We start from the raw sequence: 13,279 nt of genomic DNA, 5'->3' as shown, positions 1-13,279 counted from the left end.
GTCCTGCGTTGCAACTGGGTGGCTGCCATGCCCTCACCCTGGCTATGTTTTCAACTGGAATTTGTAGAATGGGCCGGGCCTGTCTGATATCCCCACATGTCTGTTTTGCACTGCTGTTTTGAAGCCATATTGCCCTGATCCCCTGACACAGTGAGTGTCTTTTGTCCCTCATCACTAGCCCCTCCTGCTCTGTAGACCAGCACACACCCTTCACACGCGGCAGCCTTGCAGCCTGGCCCCTGTCGTTCCAGATCAGCCGCATGCAGTCCAGAGCTCCCCGCTTCTAGCCCGGGAGACTGGAACGAGCCCAGAGTTCTAGATGCCTCAACTCTGCCATTTGGAAAACTTGCCCCATGGAAAGCTACATAGGGAGAGTCTGGGGTACTGGGGTTTTTTTTGGGGGGGGGGTGGTAGAAGGAGATTTTTGAGCCATTCTGAGTGCAAAAGACAACCTGCAGTTCGGCTGCCTCAGTCATGGTTAAGTGCTGGCCATTAAAGACAGTCAGTCTTGGTTCAAATGCCAGTGCCACCACCGTGGGCAAGGTGGTTTTCCTCTCCGTGCCTCAAATTCCTCCTCTGGAGTACTGCTCCCGGATCAATGTGAGCATGCGATTGGTTGATTCCTGAAAAACCCTGAGGACGGAGCGTGTGTGGAGCGGCCCCCAGCGACTGCTGCCTGTTGCTCTTCCTAATCCACCATGTGCTCCTGGGAATGAGGGGGCAGGGTATGTGCACTGGGGCCCGCCCAGATGCAAGTCTGGGGGTGGCTGCCATGCCCTCACCCTGACTATGTTTTCATATGGGTGCCAAATGAGGACCACCAATTGAAAGCCCTGCCCCCAATCCATCTCTGTGTGAGGCAGGGCACCAACACAGGCCACCCTGGCGAGAGAGAATGGTGAGCTGAGGCCACAGAGAAAGGGTATGGCATGCACTTGACCTCCAAGGAGTAACCTCCACCCCATCCCTGAAAAAGCCCGAGGTTCCATCATGCTGGAGCCCTGATGGCTAGTGGTTATGTGCGGGACTGCTAACCACAAGGTCAGCAGTCTGAAACCACCAGCCCTCCAAGTGGGAGAAAGATCGGCTTTCCACTCCCATAAAGAGTCAGTCTGGGAACTCCTCAGGGGCAGTTCTACACTGTCCTACAGGGTGGCTGTGAGTCGGCCTTGACTCAGGGGCAGTGAGCGAGCCACCCAACTGATTCCAGCTCGCAAGGACCCCACTGTCTGTCAGAGTAGAAGGGAGGGGGCATTGGGGATTCAGTGACCCATGTTTTTTTGCGAGTAGACAGGTTTTTCTCCCAAGCTTCTCGCCACCCCTTCCGACCCCCTGCTCACCCCCAGACCCCGCCAGCCTAGGCCAGCGCTGTTAACCAGCCAGGGCCTTCCTGGGGACAGAACAAAAAACCAATCCAAACCCAGCCCGCTGCTGTTCCGCTCTGCAGGTGGCCTCAAAGTGCCCACCTTTCAGTTCACAAGGGAGCGCTTGACCACTGTTCCACCAGGGCTCCTTGGCCAAACCCAAGCCAAACCCACTGCCACCCAGTCGATTCCAACTCACAGGAAGCAGGCCGCCTTGTCTTTCTCCCGCACAGCGGCTGGTGGGTCGGAACCTCCAACCCTGTGTATAGCCGGCCCAATGCCTAACCCACCGCGCCACCAGGACTGGGTGGGAATGAAAAGAGGGCAAGACGAGCAGGAACAAGTGCCGGAGTTCTTCAGAAGCTGTGTAGACAAGTCTTAGCTAGGGCGGATGGTGACGCAAACATTGGGGCTGGACTGCGAACTTAAAGGTCGGCAGTTCAAACCCACCAGGGGAAGGCTCATTTACCAGTGTGCGAACAAAGGCTCGGTGGGCCGTGAGGATGTCTTTAGGTCCTGGGAGGGATGCCGTCAGAAGGCGTCCAGGGCAGTCTAGTCCACAGAAGACCTGTGCTCCATCTGCCCCGAGCCCCAAAGCCTCCACTCCAAGGCGGGGGCGCAGGGGGGTAAGCCCTCCGAGGGGCCACCTGTGTGCAGAGAAAGGGAGGGACCCAGGGAGACCCAGTCCCAGGTGTGCGAGGGGCTGGAGGCGCTGGGCGGCCACGTGGGGGGAAGAGCAGAAGGTATGTCAGTCGTGCGGGAGACAGAGCGTGAAATTAATGAGCACGTGGGCGAGCCGGGATGGAGTCTCTTTCCGGGAGGGCGATGAGACAGCTGACGGTCCCTTTGGTGGAGGGAAGGGTTGAGGGGTTGCGGGCAGCACAGAGCGTGGTGCAGGGAGGGGAAGAGAGGGGAGGGCTGTGGAGCAGTGCCCCCTTTCCTTCTGCCTGGGCTTTGGGGACACTTGGGTGGGGCCGGTGGGCAAGGATTGGAGACAGCCAGGCTTGGACTTGGGTGGGGGGGTACTATCAGGGAGGGGTAGAGGGCAGGGCTGGCTGATTCTCAGCGCTTAAGACAGAGCCTGGCACCTAATGGTGTGTCTATTTGAAAGAATGCCTGATTAGAGTCAGCTCTGCTACTCACAGTTTGTGTTGATCTGGGGAATGAAGTGTCTGTTCTTTATTCTACTTGCATCCAGACATTTGTCTGGAAGTGAATTCAGTAACGCTTGCTAAGTGCCTGCCCTGTGCTAGCCCCAAGCTAGGTGCTGGGGACTCGTGGTGTATCGGTTGCAGCCCCTCCCTTTACGAAGCTCACTGTCCGATGGGGAGGCCGATTTGCATGCACCAAGCACAAAAATTGATATTGGGGACACACGGGTGGTGGCGGCAGGTCTCGAGGCATGTTCAGGGCAAAATACTCCACAGAAGTGACTAGATTTCAGGGCTTGAAGGTCGAGGACGGGGCACCATGATGACGGCTGTCAATCTTAGGCCCCTTCAATCCTAGGCAGTTTGCAATTGGCTCAAAGAGGTCTGGCTTCCTACCTCTGAAAGATCGCCGCCATTGAAAACCCGGTGGAGCACAGACCCGGTCTGAAATACTTGGAATTTCCATGAGGCTTCGACAGCAACTGGCTTTTATAGGTGACATAAACTGAGCGCCAAGGGAGTCCTGGTGGCACTGTGATTAAAATGCTCAGCTTCGAAGCAAAAGGTCACTGGTTCGAGCCCACCAGCTTCTTGGATGGGAAGATGTGATGATCTGCTGGTGTTACAGCCTCAGGAACCCTAAGAGGCGGTTCTCCTCTGTCCTGTAGGGTTGCTGTCAGTCAGCTCGACTCACAGCAGCGAGTGTTTGGTGACACTGGCCCCTGGATGTCCAGACACATCCCACCACGCCCACGTCAGTTTGGGTGGTGTGGTGGCCTGTGTGGTGCTATGCTGCTGGAAACAATGCCACCGGCATTTCAGATACCAGCAGAGTCACCCGTGGTGGGCAGGCTGCCGCGGCGCTTCCAGACGAAGAACAGAACAGGAAGAAGGAGTCGTGTGTCCAAAGAACGGGAATTCAGAGCTCTTCAGGGTGCGCAGGCAGAAACGGGACCTAGACCAAGAGGCGGTTGTTTAACCAGAACAAATGCAACATGGCTGAACACCAGGAAAGGTGTGTGTCAGGGGGGTATCCTTTTATCGGCACTATCCGATCGATATGCTGAATGTAGAGATATCAGCAATAATCAGAGGTTGGAGTCTGCAAAGAAGACCGCAGCCTCCGGGTTGGAGGAAGGCGTACTCGCAACCTGTGACGCGCGCCGCACACGCGCTTGCTTGCGGACCGTGAGGGGACCTGAAGTACTTGCTGATGAGTGCGGCCTTCGGTATGGTTGCAACTCAATGTACAGAATGCAACAACCTCACAACTAGACCAACAGACAGCATGATACATGGAGAAAGATCGAAGGGGTCAAGGGTTTCCTCTTGCTCAGATCCACAATCAGCGCTCATGGAAGCAGGGGTCAAGAAATCAAACATCATATAGCAATTGGGGAAATCTGCTGCACAGCCCTCTTTAAACGACAGAGAGCAGAGACGTCACTCTGAGGACTGAGGGGTGCGCCATATGTTCCGTCTTGTGCAAGCAGGTCCTTGAGTAAGGAAGGCTGAAGAAGGATGGGTGCATCTGAATCACGGTTTTGGTGAAGAACATTGAAAGCATCCTCACCTTCCAGGGAAAACAACAACACAGAGACAGATCTGTGTTGGAAGGAGTGCAGCCAGAATGTTCCTTAGACGTGAGGAGGCGGAGACTGCCTCTCACCTACCTTGGACACCCTGTCAGGAGAGGCCGGTCCCTGGAGCAGGCTGGCATGCTTGGTAAAGGAGATGGTCGGTAAGCGAAAGAAAGCCCTTCAAGAAGACGGATGGACACGGTGGCTCCAACCAGGGCCTCAAATCAAACAAACGTGGTGAGGCTGGTGCCGGACCGGGCAGTGCTTCGTTCTGTTGTGCCCAGGGTCACCATGAGTCAGCGCCGACGGAGTGACACCCAGCAACTGGCACAGCTCTTACCCCTGGCCAACTAATGCTTGTGGCAGCTCGACTGGGCATTGCAGGATGTGCAGCGGCATCCTTGGTCTCTACTGGCTCTATGTTTGTGACATCGCTCCCCTTGGGACAGCCAAAATATTTCCAGACATGGACGCATGTCCCTTGGGAGAAAACTCACCCACAGTTGAGAACTACTGATCTAAGGGAGGCAGACACACACACCAGCCATTTCAATGCAGAGTCTTGAATGCTATGCCAAGGGTGAGTATGGGAGCCACGTGGGCACAGATGGAGGAGTGGGCATGATGGGGAGGAGGCGTCTGGAAAACCAGACCTTGCAGGGGGATGGCCAGGAATGGGCCACAAGTTCCCAATGGGGTGGAAATTCGGATCTAGGCTCCCTGTGTCCTGCTGCAAAACGCACCACCATGGGCCCCTCACTGGGCCACCAAGTCCTTTTGCTTCCCCTGACTGGAAGCTACTCTTCTGAGAAGCTAATTGAGCAGTCCAGCCTTTTCTGCCCCAGGTGGGTCTCATGGCCTTGCCATAGGGTAGGTGCCCAGTAAGCATTCAGCCCAGTGAAGAAAGGCTGGGCTTGTCCCTGTCCCAGTGAAAGCTGACTGGGCGGCCACTTAAGCCCCGTGCTTATGCTAAGAACAATGCTTCGACCAAGTGCTCTAGGGTAAGTATTTCCAGGCCCCCCACTCCACGGAGCCGGAGCTGCAGCGTGGGAAGGAGAAAGCGTTGTGGCCTTGGAGTCTGGAGACCAGCTCTCCTGGCTCTGCTACCCGTTACCAGATGTGTGAGCAGCCAGGAGTCTGCCTGCCTCCTCTGTAAAGCAGGCCTGGCCCTCTCCCCCCTGATTCCTTGCCTCGGCATGACCTGGGGAATAGCAGCATTTAATATTTTATAGGAAAAGATTGTGTCAACAGAAAACATTGTACGGGAAGAAAAACATTATACAGGTTATCTGCTTTCTGAGTTTCCGAGAGACGTGGCAGGAAAGTGTTCCTGTTACTCCGTTCTTTTAAAAATTATTAATGTGTTAAGAATGTATGAATGTGTTAGGTAGACATCCGCCTATTTAACACATTTTTATTGACACACCCCCCCCCCCCCCCCCCCCCCGCCCTTGTTGTCGTCAGGTGCCATGAAGTCTGTTCTGATTCGCAAGGACCTATGCACAACAGATCAACCCACGGCCTGGCCTACACCGTCCCCACAGTCATTGCCAGGGTTGAGGCCACTGCTTCAATCCATCGCATTCAGGGTCTCTCTCTACCATGACCCTGCTTTATCAAGCATGATGTAAGTCTTTGGGGATTTGTCCCTCCTGTTAGCATGTCCAAAGTGTACAAGACAGGCTCACCATCCTTGCTTCCAAGGGCCATTCTGGCTGTCCTTCTTCCAACACCAATTTGCTCATTCTTCTGGCATATTCGATATCCTTTACCCTACGTAATTCAAAGACATGTCCTAGTCTTCCTGATTCACCGTTCAGCTTTCACACCCATATGAAACAAACAAACAAAATACCGCCTTTCAGTCGACAGTGGCTCAAGGAGCCTCCAGAACCGAGCAGAATGGCCCCTGTGAGCTTCCGAGACTGGAGCCGTTTATAGGGGTAGAAAGCCCCTCTTTCTCCTGCAGGGCTGCTGCTGGTTTCGACCTGCTGACTCTTCTGAGCGCAGCCCAGTGTGTAACCACTCCACTACCAGATGAGGTATAGCCTGACTCAAGTGCACCTTAGTCCTGAAAATGACATCTTTGCTTTTTAGCACTTTGCAAGAGGTCTTGTGTAGCGGCTTTGCCCAATGCAACGCATTGTTTGATCTCTTGACTGCTGCTTCCACGGTATCGATCGCAAATCCAAGTGAAAGGAAACCCTTGGCAACTTCAAATCTTCTCTCCGTTTATCCTGATGTTGCTTATTGGTCCAGTTGTCAGGATTTCCATTGTCTTTTGCGTGAGCTGCAGTGCAGACCAGTGCAGACTGATCCTCATCAGTGAGAAGTCCAAGGCCTCTCCACTTTCAGCAAGCAAGCCTGTCTCATCTGCATATGGCAGGGCGTTAACGAGCCTCCTCCCATCCCAACGCCCTGTTCTTCTTCATAGAGCCCTGCCTCTCAGGTTAGCTGTGCACAGGTTGAATACGTCTGCTCAGAGGATACAACGGTGATGCTTGCTGTACTCGTTGGCCAAGCACTTGACCATGAACACAATAACTAGGAGCAGACAGGGAGCGAGGGAAGTTGGGTCTGGAATGGTCCCCGGTGAGATGACTCTGGGTGTCACAACAGAACTATGCTCCACCGACTTGTCCTGGCTCATTCCTGAGGTGCCTCTGGGCAGACATGACCCCTACTTGCTGAGCTAGCCGCTGAGCACAGTCACCATTTGCACCCCCCAGAGACCCCTTATAGTATCCTAAGTGGTGATCAACGCTAAAGGAGAAATTTAAAAAATCATGTGGGGAAAGGAGGGTTGAGATTTTGGGTAGGGAAGCCAGGAAGGTAACATTTAAGCCTAAACAGAAAGGCCGTGAGGGAGTCGGTTGTGAAGAAGCCATTCCAGGAAAAAGGAGCAGCCAAGACCACCCCTGGGGTGCTCAGGACTCTACTGTGGAAGGAGTGGAGGAGGAGTGTGTGGACCTGGGGAGGTGAGGGGAAGCCACTGCGGGAGCCACAGCGGGGAAGGATAGTGGTGGGCTCCAAGCGGCAGGATGACAGCTTCGGAGTCACTTTTCACAGGAACGTCTGGCTGCTGCGTGGAGGACATGTTTACGGAGACAGGCCTCGTGCCAGGTGCTTCACCTACTTTGCTGCGAACCCTCCCAAGAACCTAATCAGAAGGTTAGTTCTGGTTTTTTGCCTGCTGATCAGTGATCAGGGATTGGTGATTGGGAATCATGAGATCTGAGGATAGTCCAGCGAAGGCCTTGAGAGTCAGGCTTACACTCCCATCTTGCCACACCTAAGCCTCTGATGTTTCCATGAGGCCGCTTCACTGCTCATGCCTAGACTCTAGACGCTTCAATGATTGGAGACTATTTCTGCCTTACTAAATAGGTCCATCAGTTTGTCATCCTGTGGTGACTTGCATGTTGCCATGATGCTGGTAGCTATGCCACCAGTATTTCAAATACCAGCAGGGCCACCCATGGAGTTCACGTGTTCAGCGGTGCTTCCAGACTAAAAGGAACAAGGAAGAGATTAGCCAGTGAATAGCTTATGGATCACAACCGAGCATCGTTCAACTTGCTTCAGACCCGCCAGTAGGCAGGTTTAGTTGCCGTAGAAAGACCTCAAGTTTGGTGAAATGAAGGGCCCATGAGAGGGAGACCCTCGGTGTGCTGGACTAGCATGAAGGCTGCAATGATGAGCTCAGATACACCAGCAGTTGTGGGGACAATGCAGAAGTGGGCAGTGTTTTCTTCTGTTGCACACATTGAATGATTGTTGGCTTGGGGACAGTTATCTTTATATCGCTCTAAAGAAGGGCTGTTGCGGATTTATACATCTCTTATCTATTAACTGTCACCTCATCCCATAGTAACCAAAAAAGTGTGTGTGTGTGTGTGTGTGTGTGTGTGTGTGTCTGGGGATTTGGGGGCTCCTGGGTTGTGAGGCAGAAAAAAACTTGAAAGAATCAGAAAGGAAATAAAAAATTCCTAGGCTTAAAATGAGACAGAAAACACAGTATACCGAAACCTTTGGGTCACAGCAAAAGCAGTGCTCAGAAGTAGCAAATAACAAAATACTATGCAAAAATGTCCTCCACGATGTTCCCGCTCAGAGCAGTAAAAGCACAGAGAGGACCATATGGCCCGCCCTACTATGAGACATGATGTCCCTCACTGACCCATCATAGCCCTATGGGGGACAACACTGGAGACACAGTGCAGGAATTGCGCCCGATCTGACCCACCACACGGAGGCAAAACACTAAGGGCGTGCAACAGAACAGCAAGGGGAACAGAGCAAAGCAGTCCCCAGGGAATACCAAAAATAGACTTTGGGGCCAGGGTGTGGCACCCCATCACTCTACCAGAAAAAATTCCTAAAAGTCAACAAACAGACCTTGAACTATTTACAGGCTTTTCTTTCTTTGGTCGTTGTTTTGTTGTTTTCTTTTTTTGGTTGCTTTGTTTTGCTTTGTCTTGTTTTTTGTGTGTATATTATTAACTCTGCAAGTCTATCTAGATAAGATAGGCAGGATAAATAATCTAGAGGAGAAAACAATGAGATCGAGGGTTGGGGGCGCAGTGGGGGGGGGCACATGGGAGAGGGGGAGGCGGGGAAAAGGAAGTGGTGCTAACAAACCCAGGAACAAAGGAACAACAAGTGATCCAAAATCAGTGGTGAGGAGGTTGTAGGAGGCCTGATAGGGCTTGATCAAGAGCAATGTAACCGAGAGGAATTACTGAAACCCAAATGAAGGCTGAGCATGATAATGGCACAAGAGGAAAGTAAAAGGAAATAGAGGAAAGAACTAGGAGGCAAAGGGCATTTATAGAGGTCTCAGTACGGGAATGTACATATGTAAATATATCTATATATGATGATGGGGAAATAGATCTATGTGCCTATATTTATAGGTTTAGTATTAAGGTAGCAGATGGACATTGGGCCTCCACTCAAGTACTCCCTCAAAGCAAGACCACTTTGTTCTATTAAACTGGCATTCCATGATGCTCACCTTCTCGACACGATCACTGAAGACAAATGGGTGCATAAGCAAACGTGGTGAAGAAAGCTGATGGTGCCTGGCTATCAAAAGACATAGTGTCTGGGGCCTTAAAGGCTTGAAGATAAACAAGTGGCCATCTAGCTGAGAAGCAACAAAGCCCACATGGAAGAAGCACAACAGCCTGCGTGATCACAAGCAGTCAATAGGATCAGGTATCAGGCATCATAGAACAAAAAAATCATATCATTGTGAATGAGGGGGAGTGCGGAGTGGAGAACCAAAGACCATCTGTAGGCAACTGGACATCCCCTTACAGAAGCGTCTCAGGGAGGAGATGAGCCAGTCAGCGCACAGTATAGCACCGACAAAACATACAACTTTCCTCTAGTTCCTTAATGCTTCCTCCCCCACACTATCATGATCCCAATTCTACCTTACAAATCCGGCAAGACCAGAGGATGTACACTGATACAGATAAGAACTGAAAACCCAGGGAATCCAGGACAGATAAACCCCTCAGGACCAATAATGAGAGTAGAGCTACCAGGAGGGGAAGGGGAAGAGGAAGGTGGGGGGTAAAGGAGAACCGATCACAATGATCTACTTATAACCCCCTTCCTGGGGGACGGACAACAGAAGAGTGGGTGAAGAGAGACATCAGACAGTGTAAGACATGAAAACATAATGATTTATAAATTATCAAGGGTTCATGAGGAAGGGAGGATGGGAGGGAGGGGAAAAATGAGGAGCTGATACCAATGGCTCAAGTAGAAACAAATGTTTTGAGAATGATGATGGCAACAACTGTACAAATGTGCTTGAAACAATGGATGGATGTGTGGATTGTGATAAGAGTTGCACGAGCCTCTAATAAAATGATTTTTTAAATGTCCTTCAACAGATTGGAAAACCTAGACAAAATGGATACATGTCCAGAAACTACCCATGTTAAGGAACAAGACAGGGGTGACTGAAGTAGAAAATTTGAACAGATCATAACAAGGGAGTAAAATGAGATCAAAGGCGATATTAAAATAAACAAAACAAAACCCAAAAAAGCCCTGGTCCAGGCGGCTTCACTGGTGAATTCTACCAAACATTCAGAGAAGGGCTGACACCTATTTCACTCAAACTATGCCAGAACAGAAAGGATGGAACATCCCCAAATTCGTTCCACGAAGGAAGCATCACCTGATACAAAAGCCAGGCTTAAAAAAATTAACAGGTCAATGCTTTCTCATGAAAATAGATGCAAAATTTTGCAACAAATTCCTAGCCAACAGAATGCAACACCATATCGAAATAATACATCATGACCAAGTGGACCTAATTTCAGGTTTGCAAGGGATGATCCAACTGTAGAAGATCAATGCACACAACCCACCACATAAATCAGACAAAGGAAAAGAGCTACATGATATCAATCGATGCAGAAAAGGCATTTGATAAAACCCAACACTCTTTCCTGATAAAAATTCTCAGCAAAATAGGAATCAAAGGGAAACTCTTTAACATAATTAAGGTCATACACAAACCAACAGCTAGTTTTATTCTCAATGGAGAGACTGAAAGCCTTTCTCTTGAGAATGGGAACCAGACAAGATGCCCTTCATCAACATCCCCACTTAATATTGCATTGGAAGTTCTAGCCAGAGTAACAAGGGACAGAAGGGAGGTAAAAAAACACTCACATGAATGAGGAAGAGTAAAACTAGCCCTACTTGCAGATGATAGGAACTTAGACATGGAAAATCCCAGCGATTCTGTAAGGAATCTACTGGAACGCATAGAAGGATTCAGCAACATGGCAGGGTACACCACTAACGCAGAAAATTCAGTCAGGTTCTTCTTCGTTACCAAGGACACGGAAAGGAAATAAAAAAGCAATACGTTTTGCAATCAAACTCAAACTCACCGCCACTGAGTTGATTCGAACTCACAGTGACCCTATAGGGCTGGGTAGAACTGCCCCTGTGAGTTTCTGAGACTATAACTCTCTTGGAGTGCCTGGTGGCTTTGAACTCCTGACCTTTCAATTAGCAGCCTAACCAGTAACCACTGTGCCACCAGGCCGCCTACCTTTTACAATAACCATCAAAAGGAAGAAACACAGCAATCAGCCTAACCAGGGCGACCCCGAGAGGAAGTGGGAAAAGTGCTGCTACGTTGAGGGGATGGAAACAAATGTCACAAAATAAGAAGTGTATAGATCATCGAGAGGAAAACGAAATTTCCCGGTAAGCTTTCATTCAAACCGGGGGAGCCTCCCCAGGCAGGAGCCAGCTCTGGACCAGGTGAATGAGGTCTTAACCTTCCACCTTCTACTACCAGATGCAGTGGGGGCCACGTGCCCCTAGGTGGCGCAGGCTTTCTATAGGATGGCCGCGTAGCCGCGGCAACCCAGCGAAGCTGGAAGATTTGAGCGGAGGCGGGAGGGACAAGCGAACCCTGGTGGCCCCGGAGTTAAGCATTCATCTGCTCACTGGAAGGTCTGTGGTTCGAATTCACCCACCACTCTTGTGAGAAAGGTGTGGTAGTCTGCTTCTGTACAGATTTACAGCCTTGGGAACTCTATGGGGGCGGTTCTACTGTGGTTCTACTGTACTCTTTAGGGCCCTGAATCAGAGTCGACGTGACAACATTGGGTGTTTTGTCTTTGGATAAAGGGGCAAAATGAGACCGCAAACCAATGAAGTAGAACGCAAGCCCACCACCCCCTGGGCTGTCAGATTCTACTGGGACCCTGAGGCTATGGCTCTTGGGGTTGTAGGAGGAAGGTCCAGAAACCCACCCAGTGCACACCCACCCTCTTTAGAAGATGAAGAAGCAGAAGGCCAGAGGCGAGGCGGCACACACGGTCACCTTGGGAGCCAGGAATGGAGCTGAGGTCCGGCTGGCCTTTGCATTGTATAAATGCACCCTGCCAGGACCCTTCAATGAAGGCATGTGGCACCAGCCTCTTGCTTTGGGTCCGTTTCTCTTAGACAATGGCCCCTCTAGCCTCCTCCCTCTGCCTCCATGGCCGCACGGATGCAGGTCTGGGCCCTGATGCGGAGAACGGAGTCTCTGAGCCTCTGGGGAGCCTCAGCGGAGGCTCTGGAGACTTGGTGTCCCAGCGGCTCCATCGCTACCTTGGGCACGTGCCTGGAGCACAGAGACAGATCCGTGTGGCTTCTTCCTTTCCTGGGTGCCCTGGGATGAAGGAGCGGGGGTGGGGAGAGAAGCAGAGGGTGGGGCCGGAGAGCGCCAAGGTCAGTTTCTAGCTGGGACTTCTGTCCACCAGGGAGCAGGTGGGGGAGGGAAGGACTTCAGTCCTCTCCTGGAATAAAAACATGGAGGAGTGGATCTGGGCGATGTGTCATTCTGCCTCTGACATTCCCACTTGGCAAGGATGAGAGTCAGCCACCAAGGCCAGAGGCTACGACCCGCCGCCGTGCACTCCAGCCACACCTACGGCCCCCAGCCCCTCCTGTCCCTGGAGCTGCAGACCCGCTCCCCCTCAATGGCCTCTGGGAGAGGCCACCCGAAGTGGGACTGCTGTGCTCACAGCGAGACTGGCTGCCTTCTGAGCCTCCCCTCCCCTGAGCGCTGAAACCCTTTCTGCACACCCAGAGGGTGTTCCTTCCTGGGCTTGATTACTAACCGTCTGCCTCCTCGGCCAGACAAGCCTCCTGGTGACCTTGGGCTCTTTCCAACATCAAATTCTCCTTCAAAGGAAGTGGGAGGTTGGTCAGCACTGAAGAAATGCAGAGAATGACGTCTGGGGGAGAGGGTCTGGGAGGGAGGGAAAAACACGCCACACTGGGTGCGGCGCAGGCCCCTTCGAGGGTGTTAACTCCATTCGTCTCATCATGCTCGAAATCAGGACTGGGATGCCCTGTTTTCATGCCTAGCCATCAAGGACAGGCGTCATTTCCCCATGGCTGCCTGGCTCCTGAGGCTGGGGCGGGGTGTCTGATGTCAGAGCTGCTCCCATCCTGCATGGCCACCCAAGTCAGGGAGGACCAAGGACGCTGGCGAGGAATCTGCCCAAGGGTTATGCTAACAGCAGGCAGCTCTTCGCGGTTTCAAAGTGGGAAGTCACAGCATCAGGCCATTTGTACAGACAAGAAGAGCGAGGCTCCGCGAAGCTCAGTGGCTGGCCAGGTGTGGCACGCGGTGCTCTCACAGCTCAGA

At 51.9% G+C, this 13,279-nt stretch overlaps 1 long non-coding RNA gene across 1 annotated transcript; it reads left to right on the top strand.

Annotated features, from left to right (window-relative positions):
- The first annotated feature begins 5,655 nt into the window (after window positions 1-5,655).
- Window positions 5,656-10,079, top strand: LOC123522663. The gene is made up of 3 exons (XR_006680903.1): window positions 5,656-5,722; window positions 7,165-7,266; window positions 10,005-10,079. It is a non-coding gene; the product is annotated as an uncharacterized LOC123522663 (long non-coding RNA).
- Window positions 10,080-13,279: the final 3,200 nt, after the last annotated feature.

This window comes from Echinops telfairi, unplaced genomic scaffold (genome assembly GCF_000313985.2).
Source record: "Echinops telfairi isolate 266 unplaced genomic scaffold, ASM31398v2 ScPeMD7_7457;HRSCAF=8495, whole genome shotgun sequence".
Taxonomy (NCBI): domain Eukaryota; kingdom Metazoa; phylum Chordata; class Mammalia; order Afrosoricida; family Tenrecidae; genus Echinops; species Echinops telfairi.
Note: the sequence above shows the minus strand (reverse complement) of the source record. Positions and strands in the feature narration are given on the sequence as shown.